The 27,852-nt window shown below is 36.4% G+C and overlaps 1 protein-coding gene, 1 non-coding gene and 1 pseudogene across 7 annotated transcripts in view; 2 read left to right on the top strand and 1 right to left on the bottom strand.

Moving 5' to 3' along the window:
• The first annotated feature begins 297 nt into the window (after positions 1-297).
• Positions 298-27,852, top strand: part of Micu1 (mitochondrial calcium uptake 1) — a 202,204-nt gene continuing 174,649 nt past the window's right edge. For 5 of the 6 annotated variants that reach the window (XM_047552393.1, XM_047552392.1, XM_047552391.1 and 2 more), the window contains exon 1: positions 298-414. The gene's annotated coding sequence lies outside the window, so the exon portion shown is untranslated. The remainder of the gene's footprint in view (positions 415-27,852) is intronic. The other variant, XM_047552389.1, reaches the window with a different exon arrangement.
• On the top strand, positions 7,641-10,082 carry LOC124985731 (DPH3 homolog; annotated as a pseudogene).
• On the bottom strand, positions 27,489-27,617 carry LOC124986039 (small nucleolar RNA SNORA51). The gene has a single exon (XR_007108949.1). It is a non-coding gene; the product is annotated as a small nucleolar RNA SNORA51 (small nucleolar RNA).

Genomic DNA, 27,852 nt, shown 5'->3' with positions numbered 1-27,852 from the left:
TTTTTTTTTTTTTTTCTTTTTTTTTCATGGACTCCTTTTTTGCCCAGCCAACGCGAAAACGGAAACTCACAACTCACTCCTTATCAGACTCCTATGCCCCTTGCTGAGGGGAAAACCAGAAGAAATGATCGAGAGCTTCTGGGCTACCGCTGCCTTCCCGCCTAAAAGATGGGTGGGCGGGGCCCGAGGGCGGGGCGGGGCGAGTTGCTTCCCCGGCCTCTCCTCTCCCCTCCCCTTTCCCGTGTTTTCCCCGCCCACTCATTTCGCCGAGATCCCGACAGGCCCAGCGGCTAAGGGAGTCACGTGAGTGTGGGCGGTGGAGGGAGCGGTTTGTCTCCACTGGTTCTCGGTCTCTATGGTTGCCAGAGGTGGGCGGCTTTGACCCTGGAGCTGCTAAAGCTCGAGCGTGGACAGGTGAGTGCAGGACTCTGAAGAGGGTAAGGAGACATAGCTGTTTAAGGAAGGCGAAGAGGGTGACCGAACAGCTTTTAGGGACCCGGGCTTCGGGGCCAGCCATTGGGCTCGGGCGACTTAGGCGGGATAGGTTTCTCGATGCCTCAGCTCAGGGTGCTGAAAGGAGTCCTTAGTCCTGCCTGCTTCCCCTGCTTCACTTTCCTTCATCCCACCCGGTCCTTTATCGCTGTCCCTGGAGAACTTCTCCCGGTGTCGGTTCCCACACGCAGGGTTCACTTGGGTGCCGGCGTCCCTCTTAGCGGCGCCCAGTAGGCACAGGTAGCCTTGACCAGTTCTCCTGGAATTTGTGGATGTGGTCGGAAGTGGGTGCGGGAGTTTACACTTGGATCTCTGATAGGGAAATATATTAATCACTGAGTCGAAAAAAGAAGTGGAAAGTCATCGTCGCCTTAAGGGAACAAAGTATAGTGCTTCTCGCTGTTCAGTTTATCTTTTGCAGCGCCTTTGAGATCTCATTCCGTCTCTGTGTCCATCTTTGCCAGCCCCCCACCCCACAGCGCTCCAGTTTCTCTCGTTTCCTTCTCACCATCCCATCCTGGTACACCGTACGATGTTTTGAGAACGAGCCGGCTGTTACTGACACACTGTGTTGAAACAGGAGTTTCGGACGGACTGTTCTTTAAGTTGTCATCTCTGTAATCTTTACCTCTCATTTAGATATCTAAAACATTGTTAATAGAAGTAGAATAAACATTTTACATCTAAGAGATTATAAATACTCTCCCTGTGATATCTTGGAAAAACCACATTTTCTTCCAGTTCTTTTTGTTTTGTTTTGTTTTAGTTGTAGATGGACGCAATACCTTTATTCGTGTGGTGCTGAGGATGGAACCCAGTGCCTCACGCATGCTAGGCAAGTGCTGTACCACTGAGCCACTGCCCCAGCCCTCTTTCAGGTCTTTCATAAATAGATGTTTCTATCACGCTTTTTCAGTGGCTTCTTTGATACACTTTTGTTATGTTAAAGCTTCCCTTTGGGTCAAGTGTGGAAGTGATCTAGCAGTTTTAGACGTTTGCATAGGGTTAAACAGGTTTGGAGTTGATAACTGTAGGAGAGTTTGTCTTTGAACCATATGGCAAATTAACCAACCTGCTGGCTGTCTGTGGACAAGGTAATGAGTGTAGAAGAATGCCTTATCCTAAAAATTTCAGAACTTTCTACTACTTGTCTGTGAGAAGTTGTGGCCTCCAGCTTATGTTTGCCCCACTTTTGATAAAGCTTTCATTATCTTTTCCATTTAGAGGATCTCACTCTGGCCACCTCTTCATGTCAAGAAAGTGTATTGACACCTGAGTGTCCTTACTGAGGATCATAAAACACCAAATAATATTAACAAAAAGTGAAGATGGCTTGTGTGCCTGGGGAAAATGGGAAAAAAGTGATAGAAGCTAACAAAAGCCTTTTTAGCTGTCTTTCTGTATACTCTTTTTTCCTTTTCCTTTTTTTTTTTTTTTAAATATAGAGGTTCACTCTGTTGCCCAGGCTGGTCTCCAGCTCTTGGGCTCAAGTGATCCTCTGCCTCTGCCTCAGCCTCAGCCTCTCAACTAAGACGGATTACTGGTGCCTACCACTTCTCCCAGCTTTGTTGAATGGATTTTTTATATTCCCAAACAGTGGTTGTGTGACTCATTTTCCTATATTTAAGAAAAAACTAACGGTATGTGATTTCTCTCATAATTTGATATTATGTTAAATAATTGTAACAGATACTTAACTGACCAGCTTCTTCAGGTCTTACAGTATTTAGAATTATAGTACTGCAATACTTACTTAGCAAACTGGCCAAATACATAATATATTTAAAGTTACAAAACCTGAATATCCCAGAGCAAAGGTACTAGCCGTGTAATGACTATAAATATTTGCAGCAGTGTAATTGGTAAAACCTTATTTAAACATAATTTTTCAACTTTTAAACTTTAAAGTTAGTTTCACTTCTTGAGCAATTTTTACAGTAGCTATAGCACTTGCTAAATATTAATGATTGTTCCATACAGAGTTGTTTAATATATTCCTTTTTAACATGAGAGCCATTTTTATTAGTGCATCTTAATTATACAGAATAATGAGTTTCATTGTGGCAGTTTGTACATGCAACTAACATTCTTTGAGTAGGTGTCCCATTTAGTATAGAGAGGGTGGGATACAGGGACTTCACTGTCATGGTGGCTGAAATTAGTCACGAATTTAAAATTCTTTCATTTACTTTTTTGAAGTACTATTTTGTTTTTAATTGACTCATAGTAATTTTACATATTTATGGGGTACATTGTGATGCTTCAGTACACATGTACTTCTAAAGTAATATTGGCTTCTGATGAAAAATCATAGAAAATTGAAAAAAATAAAATGAAAATAGTTCTTAATTTCAAAAACAAATAATCATTGCTAATTTTTGGTGGATTTCCTTCCAGTGTGTTTTAATGCATGTGTGTGTGCATGTGTCTTTTTTCAAATATTTGATATGATGAGCTATGTGACATTTCTATCCTCTGCTTAACCTTTCATTAAATCTGGACTAATTTCCCTAATGTCAAAAATTCTTTGAGACTATTATTTTAATAATTCAAATTCTACACCTTAGATTTATTTATTTAATCATTCTCCCTTTGTAAAAGACTTAATGTTTTCAAATGTTCTCTAGTATAAACATAGTTTAGGATACCTTTGCATAGATAAGCTTATTAGTTTAAATCATATAATAATTTTTAAGGTTCTTGACAAATGTTACTGAGTTGATTTCTAAGATGTTCTACACATTGATGAAATGTGACATATTCATGTCAATGTGCTTTTGCCACAACTTATTTTTTTTATTGCTATTAATATTTTAATTTGTCAATTTGATAGGTATGAAAGGGACCTGACTGCTTCTATTTGCTTTATTTCAGAATATTTTTATTTTCTATTGCCTGATTATATTTTCTCCATAGTAAAATTTTTCTTAATGTAGAAAACAAAACAAAAGAAAAAAAATTCTTTGATTATATCCCTCCCTCCTCCACTGCTCTCCCCTTCTCTTTCCCAGATCTACTTCCTCTCCTCTAATGGTCTCCCTGGGAACACATTTTATTTTATTTTTATTTTTATTATTATTATTATTATTATTATTATTATTATTATTATTTGGTGCTGGGGATTGAACCTAGGGTTGCTCTACCACTGAACTATATCCCTATCCCTTTTTTAAGTTTGAGCCAGGGTCTTGCTAACTTGTTTAGGGCCTCACTGTGTTGCTGAGGCTGTCCTGGAACTCAGATCCTCTTGTTCCAGCCTCCCAAGTCCCTGGGATTCTAGGTGTGCACCACTGCACCTGGCTCAGTGAACCAAGTTTTAAAAAAAGGTTTACCACTCACAACCCTCCACTCCTGTTGAAAATGAAAGTTGCTTTATTTTGTGCCAAAGGGGGGAAAATATTATTCTTTCTAGGTACATGTTTTATTTGTTTCGGTAAATTATGAGAAAATTGTTAAAGCTCCCCCTGACTTCTAGAATTGTACCCACGGGTGCTTAACCACTAAGCCACATCCACATCCCCAACCCTTTTTATTTTGAGACAGGGTCTTGCTAATTTGCTTAGAGCCTTGCTGAATTGCTTCGGCTGTCTTTGAACTTTCAATCCTCCTGCCTCAGCCTCCTGAACTGGTGGGATTACAGGTGTGTGCCACTGTGTGGCTGTTAATGCTTTTAAGCCATTAATTATAAATATCTGATCATATTTGAGAAGAAAACAGAGGAACAGTGTGCTTTAAGTGTTTTATTTTTCCTATTGTAAAAACAAAGTTTGATAAACCTATTGTGGTTTGTGCGTGCAATCACAGCAACTCAGGAGACTGAGGCAGGAGAACCTAAATTTGAAGCCAACCTCAGCAATTTAGTGAGACCCTGTCTGAAAATAAAATATAAAAAGAGCTGGGGATGTAGATCAGTGGTTGAGTGCCCCTGGGTTCAGTACCCAGAACCAAAATAAATAAATGAATAATGTGTGCTTATATTTGAAAAATGTATATATATATTTGAAAAAATATATTATAGAATATATAACATTTAAACATTGATCTTTTTCCTTAGTAGCAGATTCCCTTTGTGTATTTGTGGATCAATGTGGAAAAGTAGTTGAGACTGTGGAGTCATGCTCCCTGAGAAAGATAGTAGTAATAGCACTGGGCTTATACCCTGCAAACTTAGAAACCACAGAAGAAAGAGAACTTCCTTTTCTCTGCTGTTCTAGCAAACTTCTGCTGGTAGTCTCATTGGCCAGACTTGTGTCTTGGCGCTCATCCTAGAGAGGCCAGTTGGTGTGGCCAGGTGGTATAATGCTTTGTGTGACCAGGTTTCAATTTTATTTCTACTGTGGATTAGGAAAATAGGGAACATAGTTTTAAATCACATCACATGAATTAGAATTGGGGAATATTTCATTCCCAAGGGTAGACTGAGGTGTTATTTCCCAGAGAAGGGAGAATGGTTGCTGGATAGGTAAAAATGAGAGGTGTTTGTATTTTTTTTTTTTGTGTGTGTGTGTGTGTGTGTGTTTTCTCTGTACTGGGGATTGAATTCAGAGTTTTATGCATACTAGGCAAGTGCTATAGCACTGAGCTACATCCTCATTCCTTTTATTTTTTATTTTGAGACAGAGTTTGGTTAAATTGCCCAGGCTGGCCTCTAACTTGCATTTCTCCTGCCTCAGTTTGTTTTACACTTGTATTTAGCTTGTATTTGTATTTTTAAGAGAACCTGCTTTCCTTTTGCAGTTGTATCTATAGTTTGTGCAATGATTTTTTTTTTCCTTTTTAAAATGCCTGTTAAGGTCCATAGACCTTGAAATTTCAATGCTTCCAGTGTATATTTATATTGTTATTATAGGTATAGGACCCTTGCAATTTAAACTTTTCTCCTGTGGATATTTATTGTCATCACATGTCTAGTACCTTTGCTGTGGAGTAGTCAGTTTTATAACTTTAAATATATTGTATATTTGACCAGTTGGTAAAATTGATTATTGGGTTTTTTGTTTTTGGTGCTGGGTGATGAACCCAAGGACTAGTGTGTGCTAAGCACACTTTCTATCACTGAACTACAACCTTAGTTCCATGAATATTGATATTTTTATTACAGTGAGTAAATTTGACTGAGGTACAGTGGTTAATAAACAGTAAATATAAATATTTTTTTAGAAACCACTTCATTTTGAGCATTATAAGAAAAATCACTATGCTGCCACTAATTGTCCTTATGGGGTATTAACTTTAATAAAACCATAGTTAATGTTAATGTCTGTTTTTTTATCATTATGCATTCTTCTGATGGTTCATTGTATTTTAAGAGAAAATATAATTAAAGTAACATTGTTTCCACCACTGTATTTTTGATGGAAAGAAATGTCAGCATCTCTATTCAGTGGACATTTGAACTTTAACTGCTAACAATGGCAGCACAGTCTTCAGTTTAGATAGATATATATTCTAAAACATAACTCCATTACTTCTTATATTTATTTTTTATTTATTTTGTCTTTATTTTTGTTTTTTTTATTTTGTTCTTTCTTTTTCTATCACTTCTTAACATTGAGGAAGATACTTAATCTCTGTAAATTTGAGGTTGCTCCATTTGCAAAATGGAAATGATGACTGTTTCATAGGGGTCTTGTGAAGATTAAGTTAATTTTGTGTACACCAAGTGTCTGGGATGTAGAGGTTCTTCTTAAATGTTTTTGTTAATAATAACTATAACAGAAATAATGCATAAAGTAATTTTATTTTCCCAATTTCAGAATGTTTAGCACCAGTCTTGTTCTGTACTGGCGATTGGGGCCTTATGAATGTTAGGAAAGTACTCTAACCCTGAGCTCCATCTCCTGAGCTTCATCCTCACCCCCCAGTCTTTTTTTTTTTTTTTTTTTTTTCACTTTTAAGAAATAAAGGTAGTACTTCACTTGCCCACTAATAGGATTGAGTCAGTATTCTGCAGTTTGGCATATAAAGAGCTCAGAATGTGTTTGGTGAACAAATGAGTAGATAAAATATTTCATCTGCTTTAAAAATCAAAGTAGAATAAGCATACAGTCTATTAGATTAAGTCTGTACTCTGTAACCTTTATCGCTCTTTGGCATTGAGAGAACTTACTGGATAGATTTAGGAAATTCTGTCTCCATATTCTACCACACATTTACAACATGTATCCAACAAGTACTGGGGCACTGGAGGGAGAGATGAAAAATAAATTTCATTTTTCAGGGAACTTACAGTCTAGTGGAGGAAACAGATTAATTGATAATTAAATTTAAGCCAGTTTAAATTTTTAAAAAATTGTTTCAATTCACTAGATATGTTTCTGGTACTCAGTAGTCACATATGGCTACTGACTATAGCATAGGTGTAAGATATAATTTCTGTCTTTGTAGCATATTCTATTTGACAGCTGTTGTAGAACATTATAAATGAATTTGCATTCTCTAGTTCAAGGCAATAGTAAATTTGTATTTCAGCCATATTTGGAAATCATATTTTTAAAAATTATCCAATTAGGTGGGACATGGTGATGCATACCTATAGTCCTTGCACTTAGGAGGCTGAGATAGGAATATTTCTTAAGCCTAGGAATTTGAGGCCTATTGGCAACAAAGTGGGGCCCCCACCTCAGAAACCAAACAAAACAAATTATCAGATGGATTCTATTGTAATGCATTTCAAATAAGAAGTATTGTTAATTTTCTCAATTTTCAGCTATTTCCTGTGTGAAATAGCGAAAAAAGCAGATAAAAATAAGGGACACTAGTGCACACCTCTAGTCCCAACTACTCAGAAGGCTGAGTCAGGAAGATCACAAAATTTGAGCCCAGCTGGGTAACTTAGTGAGATCCTGTCTTAAAATAAAATAAATGATTGGGGTGTGGCTTAGCATCCCAGGTCCTGCGTTCAGTCCCCGGTACTGTCCAAAACAACAACAAAACCAACTAGAGGAAAGCAGAGGTTTTCTAGATATTGGACATCATACAAAAAGGAGATGCCTGATAGTTGAGAAACAAACAAGATGAGCTTTGTGATTGCTCTGGCTTGCTGCCTAGAAGAGTGTATCAGCTGCAGAGCAGGGAAGGGAGAACCCAGGCAAAGCATGGTGTTTCCCTTAATTGAGGGTGTCTGCTGACTATGTAGTCTCTGAAGGATGTTTGCCTTTGTAGGTACGGTAAATTAGCTGTAAACTAAATGCTACTCTGGCCTAGTCTGTAAAGCAAGATCTAAGGGTCAAACTGTTCCAGGTAACTTAATCATGTCCCAGAAGAAAACTCAATTATAGTTATAGGAAGACAGAAATGTCCAGCATACAAGGTTAAATTCACATTGCCTGGCATCCAATTAGAAATTACTAGGTATACAAAGAAGCAGGAAAATATGACATAATGAGGAAAAAAAAAAAAAAACAAGAAGTGACAAAGAAGATAAGATTAGTGGAAATGGGCATTAGTTATAGGACATAATAAAATTTACCCACACTCATTAGAATGATTGTTTTTTAAAACAGTATGTTATATATGCGTAGGTAACCAGGAAAAAGATTAAACATGCTAAGTAGAGACAGAGAAGGTATGAAAAGACCCACGCTGGATTTACTGAGATGGAAACGATAATATTTGTGATGAAAAATATATTTGATGGAATTAATGGCAGATTAGATATTAGAGAAGAAAACCTAAACCAAGGCTCAAGAAGTATACAAAATACTCTTTGCAGAATTCTAACCAAATCACTTAAACTTTCATGGAACCTTTAGCTGTAACTTTTTATTGTTAATTTTTGGTACCAGGGATTAAACCCAGGGACACTCAACAACTAATTACAACCCCAGTCCTTTTTTTCTTGGCCACTAAGAGATGATTTTTTTTTTCTAATTTTTATTTTTTAGGTTTTTTTTTTTATTAAAATCTTTTTAATTTTTACAGACTGCATTTTGATTCATTGTACACAAATGGGGTACAACTTTTCATTTCTTTGGTTGTACACAATGTAGATTCACACCTTTCATGTAATCATAAATATACATAGGGTAAACTGTTTCATTCTATCATCTTTCTGTCCCCCAGCCCTTCCCACCCCATTTCTTCTGTACCATCTAAAGTTCCTTCATTCTTCTCTCTCCCCCGCCACCCCCCCATTATATATCGTCATCCACTTATCAGAGAAAACATTTGACCTTCAGTTTATTGGTCTTGGCCCATTTCACTTAGCATGATATTTTCCAACTTCATCCATTTACCAGCAAATGCCATAATTTTATTCTTCTTTATAGCAGAGTAATATTTCGGTTTCTTTATCCATTCATCAATAGAAGGGCATCTAGGTTGGTTCCACAATCTAGCTATTGTGAATTGAGCTTCTATGAACATTGATGTAGCTGCATCACTGTAGTATGCTGAAAGTCCTTTGGGTATAAACCGAGGAGTGGGACAGCTGGGTCAAATGGTGGGTCCATTCCAAGTTTTCTGAGGAATCTCCACATTGCTTTCCAGAGTGGCAGCACCAATTTGCAACTCCACCAGCAATGTATGAGTGTGCCTTTTTCCCCACATCCACGCCAACACTTATTATTGCTTCTTGATAATAGCTGTTCTAATTGGAGTTAGATGAAATCTTAGGATTGTTTTAATTTGCATTTCTCTAATTACTAGGGGCGATGAGCACTTTTTCATATATTTGTTGATCACCTGTATATCTTCTTTGTGAAGTATCTGCCCAGTTCCTTAGTCCATTTATTGATTGAGTTCTTTGTATTTTTGGTGTAAAATTTTTTAAGTTCTTTATAAACTTTGGAGATGAGTGCTCTGTCTGAAGTGTGTGTGGAAAAGATTTTCTCCCACTCTGTATGCTCTCTTTTACATTATTGATTGTTTCCTGTGTTGAGAAAAAGCTTTTTAGTTTGGATCTATCCCATTTATTGATTCTTGCATTTATTTCTTGCGCTATGGGGGTCTTGTTAAGGAAGTCTGGTCCCCAACTCTTTTTGTATTTTATTTAGAGACAGGATTTCTCTGAATTGCTTAGAGCCTCCCTAAATTGCTGAGCTGGCTTGAATTTGGAGTCCTCCTCTCTCCACCCCCAAGCCGCTGGTATTACAGGTGGGCACCACCACACCCAGTCTATATGTAACTTCTTACTTGCAGAAAGTAAAAGAAACAGAGAAACAATTTTAACTTTACTATAAGGAAGCAATCAGACAAATCCGGAATTTGAGAAAGACTACAGTATAATCGCCCTCTTCTCTGCAGAAGTTAGGGTTGTACTGTTCTTGTGCAACATAGTGAATGTATATAATGCCACTGAATTGTATGCTTAAATGTGGTTAAAATGGAGTGTTTTGCTGGCCCCTACGACCATGGCGATGTTTCACTGGCGAGGTGGAGATCGAGGACTTCCAATATGACGAGGACTCCGAAACGTATTTCTACCCCTGCCCGTGTGGGGATAACTTTTCCATCACCAAGGAAGATTTGGAGAATGGGGAAGACGTGGCAACCTGTCCTAGCTGCTCTCTCATTATAAAAGTGATTTATGACAAAGATCAATTTATGTGTGGAGAAACACAACCAACAAAGAATTAGTAAAATGCTGAAGAAACTTTCAGGAATCCACATCCTGAACAGTTAAGAATGAGTCCAGATGGAAATATCAAATGCAGAGAAACTGATTTTTTTCAAGGGGACAGGTGTTTCGTGGATTGCCATTCTGTTTTCATGTGTATCTTTTCACCAACTGCTGAGTTCATCTTCAGATAGAGAAGTGAGCCCCAGACATGTCATACCCAGATTTCATGTTTAGAACATTGAATTGGAAGCGTACTTAATTATCCACCTGAATTTAAAGGAAGATAATTTTAAGTCAGTGCTTTCTTTCCCTTAGATATCATTTTTATACCTTAAACCTAATTCTGTATCTGATAACAGCATCATCTACCTCAGTCATTAGGATTTCTTAGTTAAAATGAGATTATATTTTTAATCAGTTTCTAAGATGGTTAAAATTAGCCCTTTCTTTGAAATTTGAATCAGCTTTATTATTCTAACTTAAAGAAAATCCATTGCTTTATCAGTACTGCACTCTGGATTCCCTCACCAAGCCAGTCTCTCCAGTCTTGCCATTATTAGAATGTTCATGTTCTGTTTAGCAAGTCATTTGTGTTACACTTCATGCACATAGTTCCAGTAAAGAGAAAAGATGGGCTACAGTTACTCCATCACTACAAGTTAGTGAATAAGGAAGAAAAGTCTAAAGTGAAATGGTCAAAGAAGTGGCAATTCCATATGTTCCTTAAAAATCATGACAAGATTTAAAAAAAAAAAGGGAAGCAAAGTTGTTAATGAGAGGAGTTAAACGTGCCAACTTAATAAATGAATGCTTTAATTATTTTACCAGATCAGAGCAAATATTTTTGTATCTGGATTTTTTTTTTTTTCTGTTAAAGCTAATGAAATTGTAGTTCATAGAGGGGTTAATGCCAAGTCTCTGTGACTGGTACCAGTGCTTTTAGCCTATCACAGTATTGTGTCACTACTAAAAAGTTATGCATCTACAGTGGAGAATGAACTTGAAAATGGGAGGCCTGTTCTGAGTAAATACATCCGTATGGACACATCTAATAAGCCTCTATAGCATGCAACCAAACCAAACATGCACTCCTACAAAGAAATGTTGCCATGGAGAAGAGAAATATATGAAGATAGACTACTGGTCTTCCTTTGCTAGAGTGCTGAGAGTAGCAAGAAATTAGAATCATGAGAAAATTGGAAAATTTCCATTATAAACACAACTTTGCTACATATATGAAAATGCACTGATAACTGGCAAGTTTTTTTGGGTGGCTCCTGTAATTAGAAAAGCATATTAGAGTATCAGTGTTCTGCACTGATTGGTAAATGAACTACACACTCTTTGGAAGTTTAAAACAAGTGGACTTTTTTTTTTTTTTTTTTTTTTTAAATCCTGCAGCAGCATGGCTATATGCAGGCACTAGGCTGAGACGTAATAAATCAAAATTGTATGCTAGACGTAATTGGTATACTATATGGTGTATTCGTGATACAGTGAGAAATCTCATTGGCTCTTTGGAACACTGTTAACCCAGAAATAATCCATGCTCTTTGAAAAACAAAGTGACTGCTCGGATGAACACAGCAGGGTACAGGTTGTTTGTGGTGGCAGCAACCTGCAAAGAGAAATGAACTGTCCCATGCTCATCATAGGTGGTGCTAACATATAAACTTTCTCTGCTGTCGATGAACAGATAACCTTGATGTAGGTCTACTGTGAGCATAGAACAAGAAGAAAAGTTGCCCAAGTTCAAACATCCCAGGAGAAAAGAAATATAAACAGCTTTAGCAGTCAGTGATTGTTGATATATTGCAATAATAGAATGGTTTTGTTTTAAAGCAACTTGTGTTAAGTTTGAGAAAGAATATACCAGGAATTAATCCTGTAGTAAGCAGAAAGTAAAACCAAGGTTTTTCAGGTATGACTGGAGTTCTGAGTGATGCTTGTGCCTTATTTAGCCCCACAGACATTTGTGAAACACCTCTGTGAACTGATTTAACCCAGTCTCTGGTTAGCTCTGGAGTCTGAGTCCAGCCAGGCCAGTGGATCCCTCACCTGTACGGGTATAGGAGATGCGGTCAGAAGGTTTTCAACTGTCAGTTCTCATTTCAGGTGTGGGAGCTTACTGGAACGGAATGGGTAATTGAAACCTTTATAAACTCAAAACTGTCTGAATCATGAATTACAGGAAATGGGAACTCCAGTTTTCATCAGTGACTTGATGTTACCACTCTTCTGAGTTTGAAAATTAAGTTGGCTGTTTAAAGGATTCTGCGTATACTTTACATTCAGAAGCATTTTTCTTAGCACCATTTTTATAACTACATATTAATTTATTACCAGGATAAATTGTATTGGCATGTTAAATAAAATCTGATAATTAAAAAAAAAATGTGGTTAAAATGAGCTGGGCATGGTGGTGCATGTCTGTAATCCCAGTGATTTGATTGGCGTAGGCAAGAGGATCACAGGTTTGAGGCCAACATTGGCAATTTAGCAAGACCCTGTTTTAAAACAAAAAATAAAAGAAAGGATTGGGGATGTAGCTCAGCATTCCTGGGTTCAATCCCCAGTACTACATGCACATGCAAAAGTAGTTAAAATGGTAAATTTTATGCATATTTTACCATAATTTAAAACTTTACCTGTTAAATAAATAATGTACAGTGGCATTAAGTACATTCATGCTATCATGTAACTATCATTGCCAATAATTTCCAGAAATTTCTTTTTCCCAAACTGAAACTCCACACCGATTAAACACTAACTCCCCACTTCCCTCTTCTTCCAACCTCTGACAACCTCCATTCTACTTTCTTTCTGTATGATTTGACTACACTTAAGTACTTCATATAAAGGAAACCACACAGTATTTATATTTTTGTTACTGGCTTATTTCACTTAGTATAATGTTTTCAGAGTTCATTCATTTTGTAACATAGGCCAGAATTTCCTTCTTTTTAAAGGCTGAATAATATTTAACACACACACACCACATACCACATTTTGCTTATCCCTTTGTTCGTTAATGGACACTTGAGTTGCCTTTACCTTTTAGCCATTGTAAATAATGCTGCTTTGAGCATGGCTGGTTATGTATCTTTTCTAGTCCCTGTGTTTAATTCCTTTGAATATAAGTGAAATTGGTAGATCATATTGTAGCTGTGTGTTTAATTTTTTTTTTTTTTGAGAAATTGCCATACTTTTTCCATAGTGACTGCACCATTGTACATTCCCAGTAGCAATATACAGAGTTTCCGTTTCTCCTCATTCTTGCCACTGCCTTTTGTTTTTAATAATAGTTCTTATGGATGTGGGTCAATTTATGTTAGATACATTTTAACATACAAAAAACCCCCTAAGGTTGTGAGGGAGGGTAGAGAAAGATTGTATATGGAGCAACTGTTACAGATTAAGAGGGACAAAACCAAAGATAATACACAATATTTGTGTAGATTCTGATTTGAAAAATCAGCAGTACATTTTGGGGAGTTTGAATATATCCTGGCATTAGAAGCTATTAGAAAATTATTGTTAATTTGAATATGTTTGTTAATAGTTCTGCAGTCATACAGGAAAATATAAAAATACTTAGGGACAAATGGTGTGATATCTGTAACTTACTTTAAAAGGATTCAGCATAAAAAGAAGCTTAATAGAGAAATAAATGAAGCAAATAGGTGAAATGTTAATTTGATAATGTGCATTTGGTGTTCATAAAAGTATTTGTAATTTCTGTTTAGAAGTTTTAAATTATTTAGCAGTTTAAAAAAATTTGATCATTACCACTGCCAGTTTCTTCTTTTTATAATTTATCTATGGATTTTGTTTTCCTTTTTTTTTTTTTTTTTTTGCGATGCTGGGGATCGAACCCAGGGCCCTGTGCTTGTAAGGCAAGCACTTTACCAACTGAGCTATCTCCCCAGCCCTGATTTTTTAAATTTGTATGGGTATGCGTATTACTGAGGATTGAGCCTTGAGGTGTTCTGCTTCTGGGCTACATCCCAGCTGTTTTTTGTTTCGTTTTTTTTTTTTTTTTTATTTTGAAACAGGCTCCCACTAAATTGTTCAGGCTGGCTTCAAACTTTCCATTCTCCTTCCACAGTCGCCCAAATTACTGGGATTATAGGTGTATACCACCATACCTGATTTTCTAGTCTTTGTATTTAGTTAGATTACTTTTTTTTTTTTTTTTTTTTTTTTTGCGGTGCTGGGGATTGAACCTAGGGCCTTGTGCTTGCAAGGCAAGCACTCTGCCAACTGAGCTATCTCCCCAGCCCTAGATTGCATTTTAAGAAGTGAGTTTTGAGTCAACTTGACCAGTAGAGTGTAGTCTTCATGTGTATCTCAGTTTTTGAAGAAGCAATTTAACTGTCAAAGCTTTGGCAGAACTCCCACTCTTTTAGCCTAGAGGTTTTAATTTCATGCTCTATAGAAAAATGTTTCTAACTCATTAATAATTTCTTTCCTGACTGCATATTTTCTTTAGACTCAGATTAAAGTCTCTGGTGAACTCCTGAGTACTATGTATTCTATATTAAGATTAATGAAGTGTTATTATTTTTTGGTTAAGAAGGTAGATGGCAGAATCTTTAGTGTTATTGTGTGAAGTCTGAGGTTCTAGCACAAGAAATTAAACATTCTAACTTTATTACTATGGACTTTGGTTTGTAAATTTGTTTAAACCTATTTACTAGTTGCTTTTCCTAATTAAGCATATCCAAATTTATTTCTGTAGCATAGAATGATAGAACACAATCAAATAAGAAGTTACTAGATGTGGTTTCTCTTTCCCACTTTTCCACTTACCTAGCTTTGTGTTCCTTTTTTTCCCCCCTTCTGTGATCTTTGTTTTTTATTAGTGCATTCTAATATACAGAATAATGGCTGAGTGCTTTGACACATGTCTGTAATCCTAGCAACTCTGGAGGCCAAGGTAGGAGAATTGCAAGTTTGAGGCCAGCCCAGGCAACTCTGTGAGAGCCTGTTTCAAAATAAAAAAGGACTGGAAGTGTAACTAGTACTACAATTCTTAGTATTGCAAAATAAATAAACAAATACATACATACATACATACATACACACACACACACACACAGAGGATAATAGGTTTCATCATGCTATTTTTGTTGTTGTTTGTTTGATTTTGATCATACTGGGACTTGAACCCAGTTTCTACCACTTAAGTTACATACCTAGCCCAACTTTATCTCTTGTTGAAGTTGCCCAAAATATCATCCTCTCTGACCTGTTTATTTTCATGTTGATATTTTGAAACTTTGTAAAATCTCTTTCAGCCCTAGTATATTATTCCCTTTTTTCCTTTATATTTTAATCAATGTTTGAAAGTATTTGGCGCACACCATGTACTGAATTCTTTTGACAAAAGTGTTTGGGTTTCTTTTCTTTGTTTTTTTGTTTTTGTTTTTGTTTTTAAATTAAAACAATAAACTTTTGTCTTCTTAACCCAGCAACTTCTTTTTTTGTGGCAACGAAAATTTTTCTTTGTGCTGAGAAATATATTTATTATAATTCTTTCTTTGAGTAGTAAAATAGAAAAATTTAAACAGCATGTTGTACTAGATATTCTGTACTTGCCCCACTATATTTTCTCTCAATTTTCTCTACTCGGCTTTATACCACCATGAGCCCCCCCCCCCTTTTTTTTTAGTACTTTTAGTTGTAGATGGACACAATACCTTTTTAAAATTTATTTCTATGTGTTGCCGAGGATCAAACCCAGTGCCTCACACATGCTAGGCAAGTGCTCTACCACTGAGCCACAATCCCAGCCCACAAGCTCTTTTCCTTCCTTTCTCTGTGTCCAGTAGAGTTTGACCAGGAGAGAAGGTGGGAAGAGAGTGAAGTCTGGGTATTTATTTACCTGACTCCCTCTTGTTTGGTTGATAATATTTGTATTCCTCTGCTGAAGGTCCTGTAATGCTTGTCAGGTGGTCCTCTCCTGAAACTATAGCTGTGATTGAGTTTTAATTAACTACACTTTCCCTGACTCATTCAAGCATAGTGACTTCCCACTGGTATTATGTCCAGGGTGCTTCACTATCTATTGTTGGTTTGTGTTCTGCCAATATCTTTTTAAAAACAGCCCTGTTATTAAATTCTAATTACACTACCTTGGGCAATTTCTGCCCAATCAATTACTGTATTTCTCATAATAACCTTTTTAGACTAGATTGGATGATCTTTTTTTTTTAAATTGTAGGTAGACACAAGACTTTTATTTATTTATTTATTTTATTTATGTATTTATTTATTTTATGTGGTGTTGAGGATTGAACCCAGGGCCTCACATGTGCTAGGCGTTCACTCTACCACTGAGCCACAACTTCAACCCCTGGATTTTCTTTTTTAAATTGCAGTAGAGTATACATAATCTAAAATTTATCATCTTGACCACCTAAGTATACAATTCTGTAGCTTTAGTAGTTATTCACCAACCATCGCCACTATCCATTTTTAGAACTTTTTCATCATTCCTAGTAGAACCTCTACCCTTTAAACAATAACTTCTCATGACCCCTCCTCTTAGTCCTTGGTAATAATAATACTTTCTGTTTCCATGAATTTGACTATTTTAGTTACCTCACATAAGTGGAATCATATAATTGTCCTTTTGTGTCTGACTTCACTTAGAATAATGTTCTCAGGGTTCATCCATGTTGTAGCATGTCAGTTTCCTTCCTTTTTAAGGCTTGATAATATTGTTTTATGTACATGCCACATTTTGTTTATCCATTCTCTTGCTGGTGGATACTTGGGCTGTAACCACTTTTTGGCTGTTGTAATGCTGCTATGAAAATTGAAGTACAGTTGTCCATTTGACTCCCTGCTTTTAGTTCTTTTAGGTATGTACCTAGAAGTGGAATTGTAGGATCATAATTCTATATTCTACTTTTTTGTTTTCATTTTTTGTGACTCCAAGAATTGAACCCAGAGCCTTGTGCATGCTACCGCCTCCTGGCTCTTTTTATTTTATTTTGAAACAGTTTCTCACTAAGTTACCCAGGCTGGTCTTGAACTTGTGATATTTCTGCCTCATCCTCTTAAGTAACTGGAATTCCAGGTGTGTGCCACAATGTTTGGTTTATGTTCTAGTTCTTAAGGAGCTACCAAACTGTTTTTCACAGTGGTGTGCAGTTTAACATTCCCTCCAGCAGTGCTTTATATTTTAATGCATGTTCCCCATTTCCCTTGTCTGGAAATTGAAAATAGTGCAAATTAGAAAGGATTCACAGGAGTACTTAAAAAGTAAAAAGTATAGAGTTCTTGCAAATGCAAGGTGGCATTCTTATTGAGTATTGATTTCTTCATTCTGTCTTTACATGTCATTTTTGTACTATAGTAGGATTTGGAGCTTTTAATTGAATTGGAAAGCCCATAGGGTATTATAACTCTGTGACCACTAAGCTACATTCCCAGCAGACCCCCCGACAGACACCTTTTTTAAAATTTTGAGACAGGGCCTCACTAAGTTGCCCATGCTGACCTCAAATTTGCAATCATCCTGCCTCTCAGCCTCTCAAGTAGTTGGGATTTTAGGTGCATACCACCACGCCAGGCTGTAATGCATTATTGTTGACCAATATTTTGTATTTTCCTTATTTCTTAAAAACTTATTCTGCCTAGGGTCTTTCTCAGTGCTTTGAAGAGCTTGGTGTTAGGGAGTGCTTTTGCTGTATGTTCCCATGTTAAAGCTTTATGGACACTATCACATTGCAGACATTCCAATGAGTGAATTAACTGATTAACAAATACAAATGAGGGTATGGCTGTTGGTATGCATGGGCCATTTAGTTTTGTTGTTATATGATTAGTTTAGCTCAGTCTAACTATTGGATGGTTGATTGTCATTATATATTGTATGTATCATGTGGGACCACTTTTCTTCATGATTGTCTGCTCTTTATCAAACTCAAGCATTAAAAGTACACAAGTTTACCTGGTTTTTTGGTCTTCAATTTCCTTATGAAATGAAGGAAATGAAGGTTCCTGTGTCACATAAAACATATTAATTATATAAGTTTATATGCTTTTTTTCCTTATTAATTTCTCTTTTTATTGTAGGGGACTTAGCCATGAACCTAGGATTGGTGAGGAAGAGATATCTTTCTTCCTCCACATATATATGTATAAAAAGAGTCTATATAATCTGGGCATGGTGGCACATGCCTATAGTTCCAGTCACTTCGGTTAATGAAACATGAGATCACTTGAGGCCAGGAGTTTGAAGATAACCTGGGCAACATAGTGATACCCTGTCTGGAAAAAAAAAAATGACTACATGAATGTTTTAGTCAACTTTTTTACTGCTGTGGCCAAAAGACCTAACAAGAACAATTTTAAGGAGAAAAAGTTTATTTGGGGGCTCACTGTTTCAGAGGTCTTAGTCCATAGTTGGCTAACTCCATTCCCTGGGGACTGAGGTGAGACGGAACATCATGGTGGAAGTGTGTGGTGGAGGAAAGCAGCTGGAGACATGGTACCAGGAAGCAGAGAGAGTACTCTGTTCAACAAGGGCACTATATAAACCCCAAGGGCACACCTACCAATGACCCATCTCCTCCAGCCATACCCTGCCTCCCTATAATTATCATTCAGTTAATCCCTATCAGGGGATAAATGCACTGATTAGTTTAAGGCTTTCATAAACCAATCATTTCACCCCTAAACATGAGTTTTTGGGGGATACCAATATCTAAATCATAACAATGAAATACACATCATATATTCATCTTCAGAAGTGAAATTGGAATAAAACCATCATCCTGGCCCCAAAAGACCATTTCTTTAACCCCAGTAATATAATTCACTTGCAAAAAAGTTGTCCTTATTTTTGTTTTTACAAATGTAATCATGTAATCATCAGAATAATCAAGACATAGAGTAGATTCTTTACCTCTAGAAAGTCCCTCATGCCCTTTCCTTAACCCCTGGCATTCATTGATCTTATTTTTTTGTTGCCCTTTCTCATACACAACATAAATGGAACCAGAGTATATAGCCTGACTTTAAAACTGTTTTAAAATGATCAGTGAGTAAAATTGACTTATTTTTTCTTTTGCTGTACAGTTCCATTTATTTTAATACATGCATTTTAATAATTCAGGTTCTTCTTTCCACTATCATAGTTAGGATTCAGAAGAGTTTCTAAATAACTTCCTTATGTTATCTCTTTGTAGTCACACACTCCACCACCACTCTTCTTTGGCAATCACTTAAATATTCTCCATTATTGTAACTTTTTAAGAATGTGCGAACATGGAATCACACAGGTGTAACTTTTGAGACTGACTTTTTTAAAAAAAATTTTTTGGTTGTAGGTGGACACAATACCTTTATTTTATTTTTATGTGGTGCTAAGGATCGAACCAGAGCCACCGTGCCCAAAATGAAGTAGATTTAGAGTACAGAATTTCTGGAGCCCTAAACACAAGGAGAGTTCACACCCATTCACAGGTTCTTTTCAATGCTCCTCAACCAGGAACTCACCAGTGAGATTGGGGGATCATTTCACTGTGTATAAGTATGCTGAAATATGATATTACACACCATAAGTATATATAATTTTAGAAAAGATTAAGGGAAGAGAAGGAAACAAAGAAAGCTATTCTAAAGGAGTCAGCCCATGGGAGGGGAACATCTACCACAATGAGAAAAACAATAAGCTCTTTTCAGAGCTTTCCCTTAAATAACAAAAACCTTAAGTCATTCAGGAAAGATAGAAAACTGTCATCTCAGAGAAAGATGAAGATCCTTTGAGATTAGAAGACAAAAGAAAAATAAATCCTCTACCCCTGGGGGAGAGGCAGGAAGCCCAGATCATCAGAAATCTACATTGCAGGGAGAGGGAGGGCCACTGAGAAAGTGCCATCACCAGAATCAGTGATACGGTGTCCCTGCTAAAAATGAGACTGTACCAGGACAACCCAAAACCCTTCCCACCTTCTTACTACCAGGCTAGCATATGTCAAGTAATAAGCACTCAGAGGAAAAATGACATATTACATACAGAGAAATGATTGGATTCAGGACAAAATGACTGTAGGAGACCAGAATGTCACTTCAAAATATGCCCTTTTGTCATAAGGATTATTTTAAGAAAAAAAACCAAAAAACAAAAAACCATAGACATACGAGAAGTTCTGAAAATTAAACCTTTAGAAAGAAATTTACATTTTGAAAGGAAATCTCTATTTATAGGGATGCACCAGGAAAACAAAGATGGCTAATTCATTGGAGAGTGTTATCAGTGGACAAAGCACCCATTTTTAAGTCTGCATTAAACTTTACCCTTGTGTTTTTCCTGACTGTTCCCCCCAGCCTTTGCTTGTTTGTATTTCAGGTGCTGGGAATTGAACCCAGGGCCTCAGCCCTGACTGTCCCATCTCCACTGGGTATCTCCCCACAACATTCCTCCTTCTTTGTTCTCCTGAAATCTAAGGCAAATCTTTGAGATTTGCTTTAGAGATTTACTCATCTTTGGGTTATTTACCATGTATACAGGGGTATACATGTTATTAAACTTTTATTTGTTTTTCTTTTGTTCCATCCAAGAACCCTTGAAGGGTAGAGAAAATTATTTTCTTCCCCTAGAGGAACAAAAATAAAAATTATAGCAAAATTCTAAGAATTGATGAAAATCTGTTGCTCTTTCTTTATTCCTGAATTTCCAGGTTTCCCTCCTATGTGATTATTCGATCTGAAGAACCTTAAACATTTTTGTTTTCCTTTTTAAAGGATAGGTCCCTGGACAAAGAATTCTCCTAGAATATCATATTTTGACACCGAAGATATTATATAAATCCTAGGAAGTTTTTTTTTTTTTTTTTTTCTCCTTTTTCTCTTTAGTAGGCAGTTGACCTACTTAGGTTCAAGCTGCAAATTCTGACCTACCTTTTATGGATTGTAGATTCAGTGTCAGTTTTTTTTTTTAATCTCAATTAAATTGCTTATTAGAAAAATCATATACAGCTTTACTGAGATAGAATTCACCGAAAGTATATCTCACTAACTTTTAGTAGATTGACAGAGGTGTGTAACCAATCACCAGAATCAATTTTAGAACATTTTCATTACCTCAAAAAGAAACCTAGAACTCATTAGCACTTACTACTCATTTTTTGTTAATTTAACACCTGTCTACCCTATGTAACCATTAATCCACTTTCTGACTGTAAATCTGCCTGTTCTCCTCATGTCCAATTTATATTTTAAAAAGATTACTCTGACTAATGTAGAGAATGAAAACAAGGAGACCACTTAGGAAGCAATTGCAAGAATCTAAACTTGATTGGATTGTGGTATGGACTTGTTTGTTAAAGTGGAAATAGAGGTTTCTGGATTGACATGCCTATTTGAAAGAGACCCCAAAGTGTTTTCTGATAGATTCTGCTTGAGAGTTTAGGCAGGAAGAAATCAACTCACTCCTAATTTTGGGCTTGAATAACTAGATTGCTGTATGATTTAATGAGATGCATGGAACAGGTATGGATTGATAAAAATCGAAATTTCTGTTTTGGGCTAAGCTAAATTTGAGACTATTGTTGAATATGGAGTTATATATACTATTTAGTTCTGTGTGGAAAGCACAAGTTGGAGATATCTTTTTGGAAATTATAAGCACGTAAATGGCGTTTGAAACCATAGGATATGAGGAGATTGTCTAGGATGAGAGGGTAAAAAGGGAAGATTATAATTCCTGGGACAGTTCTGGGGCATTCTAACATTTGGAGAGTACTCAGGAAAGAATACCAGATAAATAGGTATAAAATCAAGAGAATGTAGTTTCATAGCAAGCATATGCAAAAAGTATAATCATGCCTCTCTTAGCTACAAGGATACATTCTGAGAAATGTGTAATTTGCAATTGTTGTGTGAACACCATAGTATATACTTAAACAAACTAAGAGCTGTGATTTTGTTAAGCCAAGTAGTTTTATGGAAATGGAACTGTTACCATAGTGAATCTCTTTAAAGGCAGAAGGGACCTCTCTCCAACCTTCCAGGCTCTTGACCATGATGTGGAAAATAATTTAAGGATTAGTCAGGTTTTAGCAGAGAAAAGAAGAGCTTTATCAGAAAGTAAAAGGCAAAGATATGCATTGTCAGAATAGAATGTGGGCCGTCTAAGAGTGAGATGTTCCTGTCAAGGCTTAAAATTCTACTAGAGTACATAATTAGGTAGAACATATATGATCCAAAGGGGCTATACTTGGGAATTGGAAAATAATGAGCAAAATAGTGTTTCCCCTTTAGGGGGTCTCTTCTGATATGTAGGTTCATCTTGCAACATCTCTTATGTTGGGGAGATTGATCAGAGGATAGAGTCACAGAGTCATGGCTTAGTCAAATGTTGACTTCTGGCTTCATGAAGTTAATGGTCTTTTTCTACTGAGTTCTTGTTCCTGCTTTGCTTCATTCCTGAAAACATACAGGGAACTGGAAAGTTACAAAATACTTATGGATTGTTTAGGGCACTCATACATTTTCATTCTTTTTTGTTCCTTAAGCCTCTTTGCCTGACTTGTGAGTTCACAAGCCACCCAATGGTCCAACAGGACCATTTTTCTTTTAGAGACTCAGTTTTCTTTCTGTATCTCTAAATATCTCAGAATCACCCTTATGTACCTGGTCAATCTTTGACCATATGTTGTTATGCTGGGCATGACTGCATATTGAGGATGAAGGAGTAACTGTTTTTTCATTCTGCTTAAAAGCAGGTAAGAGGGCTGGGGAGATAGCTCAGCTGGTAAAAGTGCTTGCCTCACAAGCACAAGGCCCTGAGTTCGATCCCCAGTACCACAAAAAAAAAAAAAAAGCAGGTATGATCAGGACGGAAAACTGACCAGGACCTGGCAATATGAAATTACTGTGTTTACACCAAGAGTAGATTCAGTAAATTAATGAGGCTGGAAATCTCACTGGAGCTTGTTAAAGAGAATAAAATGTGAGGAGAAACAACTCTCTACCATTGGGGTTGTGGCTCAGCGGTAGAGCACTTGCCTAGCATGTGAGAGGCCCTGGGTTTGATCCTCAGCACCACATAAAAAAAATAAAAATAAAGGTATTGTGTCCACCTACAACTACAAAAATTTTAAAAATGTGTATATACACACATATATATATACATACATGTGTATATACACATATATATACATACATGCATATATATAAGTTGATATATGGTATTAAAAATCCACAACAACAAAGCAGTGTGGAGATTCCTTAGAAAACCTGGAATGGACCCACCATTTCACCCAGCTATCCCACTCCTTGGCCTATACCCAAAGGACTTAAAATCAGCATACTACATTGATACCACATCAATGTTCATAGCTGCTCAATTCACAATAGCCAGATTGTGGAACCAATTGAATTCAATTGATGAAAGGATAAAGAAACTGTGAGATATATATATATATAATGGAATATTACTCTCCCATAAAGAATAATAAAACTATGGCATTTGCAGGCAAAAGGATGAAATTGGAGAATATCATGCTAAGTGAGATAAGCCAATCTCAAAAACCAAAGGACAATGATCTTGCTGATAAGTGGTTGATGATACATAATGGGGGGTGGGAGGGAGGCAAGAATGGAGGAAGGAGGGACTATATAGGGGTGGGAGGGGTAGGGGGAAGGAAGAAAGAATGAACCAAACACCATTACCCTATGTAAATATATGATTACACAAATGGTATACCTCTACTTCATGTACAACCAGAGAAACAAGTTGTACCCCATTTGTTTACAAATAAAATAAAATAAAATAAAATAAAAAACTACAACAACAAAAAGCTCCATTCTTTAAGTACAGAAATGGTGCTATAGCTGTAAGAGGATATGGGGTCAAGTAAGGATTTTTTTAGGTACAAGACACCAGAATATGTTTGTATATTAATAAAGAAGGAAAAGTAAAAATCTAACAGGACAATTTCCTTTCACTGTCCCATTCCTTTAATTCCTTTGGGATTTGCCTTTTGTAGTCATTCCCTAAAGGCAATTTTCCTACCTCTCAAATTTTTCAAGGTATTTTGCTAGCTGGTCAAAATAACATGGTGACATATTATTATTTATATATTTACTTATATATACTGTAGGGAGGAGAAGAAATAATAGCTTTTCCTTACTCATTGCAACGTTTGTGATCGTAGCCTCTATAACAAAAGATAAACAAATGAGAAAAGCATACACATTCCTTAATATAAATTTTACATGACACAGGCACCTTCAGAAATTATGAGCAACCCAAAAAACAAGGAAATATATGTATTTTATGTTTAGATTTGATGGTGAGTTGACAGTAAGGTACAATTGTAATTGGATGAAGGTCATATGATCAAATGATAATAAATTGGGGGGAATTTAATAAAGCCTGTGGCATCTCTGTCTTCTGCTCATTTCTTCAAGGTGTAGGGAGGAATCCTTTGGAAAGAGGGACTCATGCATGCTAGGCAAGCACTTTATCACTAAGCTACACCCAAGTCCCAGAAAGAATGTCTTATGACCTTTAAAGGAAAGCCAGGGAATTCTCTTCTGACCTGCTTCAGGGGAGGTGAGTAAGAGCATGTCAAAAAGACAAACCTATTGTTTCTTCAAATGCCAGCATTACCACATTTTGGGGTAGAATTCTGAATTGCATCAGAAGACATGAAGGAAATTTATATTTGACACAGTTTGATTTTGAATTTAATCATAGGAGAAACTATCCTTGGGGAACACTAATAGATGGTGGGCATGTAAAACATTACTATGGTTCTGAGAGAAAAGTGATATTCCTCCAACATCTCTTCTATCATGCCTAGTTTCCCAATTATTTCTGACCTATTTCCCCTAACTCCATGTGGGTATCTCCATTAGTTTTTTTTTTTTTTAATGGTGGTAAAGTACATATAAAATTTATATGTAAACCATTTTTAAATGAACAGTTAAGTGTTATTAAATACATTCATAATGTGCAACCATCACCATAACTTATTTTTGTGGTACTGGGATTGAACCCAGGGCCTTGCACAGACAAGGTAAGCACTTCACTACTGAACTATATTACCAGCCTTTTATTTTGAGGCAGGGTCTTGCTTAATTGTCCAGACTGACCTTGAACTTGTGGTCCCCTTGCCTCAACCTCCTGAATACCTGGACTACAGGTTTGTGTTGCCCTGCATGGCCATATTAGGTTTTTTATTTGTTTTTGTTTTTGGTAAAACTGAATCTCTGTACTCATTATACAATAATTTCTCATTCCCATCTCCCCAGTCCCCTGGAAACCACTGTTCTACTTCTTCTCTCTATAATTCTGACTACTTTGAGTACCTCACATAAGTGGAATCATATAGTGTTTGGGTTTCTGTGGCTGCTTTAGTTCATTTAGTAGAAGGAACTCAAGACAGAATTTCCTTCCTCTTTAAGGCTGCTTTATATTTCATTGTATGTATATACAACATTTCCTTATCCATCCATCCATCAATGGATACTTGGGTTGCTTCCATGTCATAACTAAACAATGTTGTTATGAACATAGATGTATAGAGACTTTGCTTTCAATTCCTCCGAATAATCCCCAGAAGTACAATTGCTGGATCATATGGCAATTCTTTTTTTTTTTTTTTTTTTTTTTTTTTTTTTTTTTTTTGCGGTGCTGGGGATTGAACCCAGGGCCTTGTGCTTACAAGGCAAGCACTCTACCGACTGAGCTATCTCCCCAGCCCCCTACTATGGTATTTTAACAGCGCTAAACCTCCAGTTGGTGAGCATGGGATGCGTTTCCATTTATTTATATCATCTTTAATTCCTTTCAGTAATGTTTCGAAGTTTCATTGTACAAGTATTTGATCTCCTTAATTTCTAAGTAATTTGATCTTTTTGGTGCTATCATAAATGGAATTGTTTTTGTAATTTCCTTTTCTAATTGTTCATTACTAGTGTATAAAAATGCAATTTGTTTTTGCTTTTTGTCTTGGTATCCTGCTTGTTTGCTGAGTTTATTAGTTCCAGTAGTTGTGTATATGTGTGTATGTGTTTCTGATAATTAGCCTAGGGTGAATTTAATCATATGATTCATATGATTTAATTCATATGCTAGTTCTGTATTGAACATTTTGAGGAATTGTCAAAGTATTTTCCAATAGTTGTACATTTTACTTTCCTATTAGCAGTGTATGAGAGTCCCAGTTGTTCCACATTCTTGTCAACATTTGGTATGTCCATACTTTAAAATTTTTGCCCTTGAATTAAGTATGCATTGACATCTTATTTTGGTTTTAATTTGCAGTTTGCTGAACCTCTTTCATGTGCTGTAGTTATTTGGTGTCCAAATGACTATTGAAACCATTATCTGTTTTTAATCACTCATTTTTTGTTTGTTTGTTTGTTTTGGTGCTGGGGATTGAACCGAGGGCCTCGTGCTCGCAAGGCAAGCACTCTACCAACTGAGCTATATCCCCAGCCCCTGTTTGTTTGTTTTTGAGATGGAATCTTGCTGTGTTGCCCAGGCTGATGTCAAACTCCTGGTCTCAAGTGATCCTTCTGCCACAGCCTCCCAGGTAGTGAGGACTACAGGCATGTGCCACAACTCTTGGCTTAACCTTTGTCCGTTTTTAAAAATTTAGTTGTTCATTTTATATTGAAAAGGTTCTTTGTATATTCTGCAAAAAGTCCTTTGTTAGATATGTATTTTGCCAACATTTTATCCCTGTAGTTGGCATTATAATTTCATAACAGTCTCTTTTAAGATGAAAAGATTTACCTAGATACCCCTCAATTGATGAATGGATAAAGAAACTGTGGTATATATATACCATGGAATATTACTCAGCCATAAAGAATAATAAAATTATGGCATTTGCAGGCAAACAGATGCAATTGGAGAATATCATGCTAAGTGAGATAAGCCAATCTCAAAAAACCAAAGGACGAATGATCTCACTGATAAGCAGATGATGACACATATAGGGGGTGGGAAGGGGGCAAGAATGGAGGAAGGAGGGACTCTATAGAGGGATAAGAGAGGTTGGAGGGGTGGGAGGGAGAAAAAAAATAACAATGAATCAAAAACTATTACCCTAGGTAAATGTATGATTACACAAATGGTATGCCTCTACTTCATGTACAAACAGAGAAACAAGATGTATCCCATTTGTTTACAATAAAAATTAATTTAAAAAAATGAAAAGATTTGCCAGGCAAGGTGGCACATGTCCTAATCTCAGCTACTTGAGAGACTGAGGCAAGAGGATTGCAAATTCAAGGCCAGCCTGGCAATTTAGTGGAGACCCTGTCTAAAAAAAAAAAAAAAAAAAAAAATAAGGGATTGGGGATATAACTCAGTGGTAGAGCACCCTTGGGTTCAATCCTCAGGACCTAAAGAGGGGGAAGAAAAAGACAAAAAGATTATAACTTTTTTTTTAATTCTCCATGTTTCCCCATTGATAATACAGACTAGGCACAGAGCCTCAGCTGAGTTGTACATGGGGGTAGGCTTACTCTGCCTCCTCTTTCTATACAGTGTAAGAATACAGCCTGTGGTAAGCATCAGGAGGCCAAAAGATTTTAATTTTTTTAAAAAAACTTTTTAGTTGTTGATGGACTTTTATTTATTTACATGTGGTGCGGAGAATTGAACCCAGTGCCTCACACATGCTAGGCAAGCTCTCTACCACTGAGCCACAACCCCAGCCCTCAAAAGATTTAAATTTTGACATAATCCAATTTGTTAATTTTTTTCTTATTGTTTGTTCTTTTTTTTTTTTTTTTCATTTGTTCTTGTGTCATAGTCA

Source organism: Sciurus carolinensis, chromosome 5 (assembly GCF_902686445.1).
Source record: "Sciurus carolinensis chromosome 5, mSciCar1.2, whole genome shotgun sequence".
Classification (NCBI taxonomy): domain Eukaryota; kingdom Metazoa; phylum Chordata; class Mammalia; order Rodentia; family Sciuridae; genus Sciurus; species Sciurus carolinensis.
Note: the sequence above shows the minus strand (reverse complement) of the source record. Positions and strands in the feature narration are given on the sequence as shown.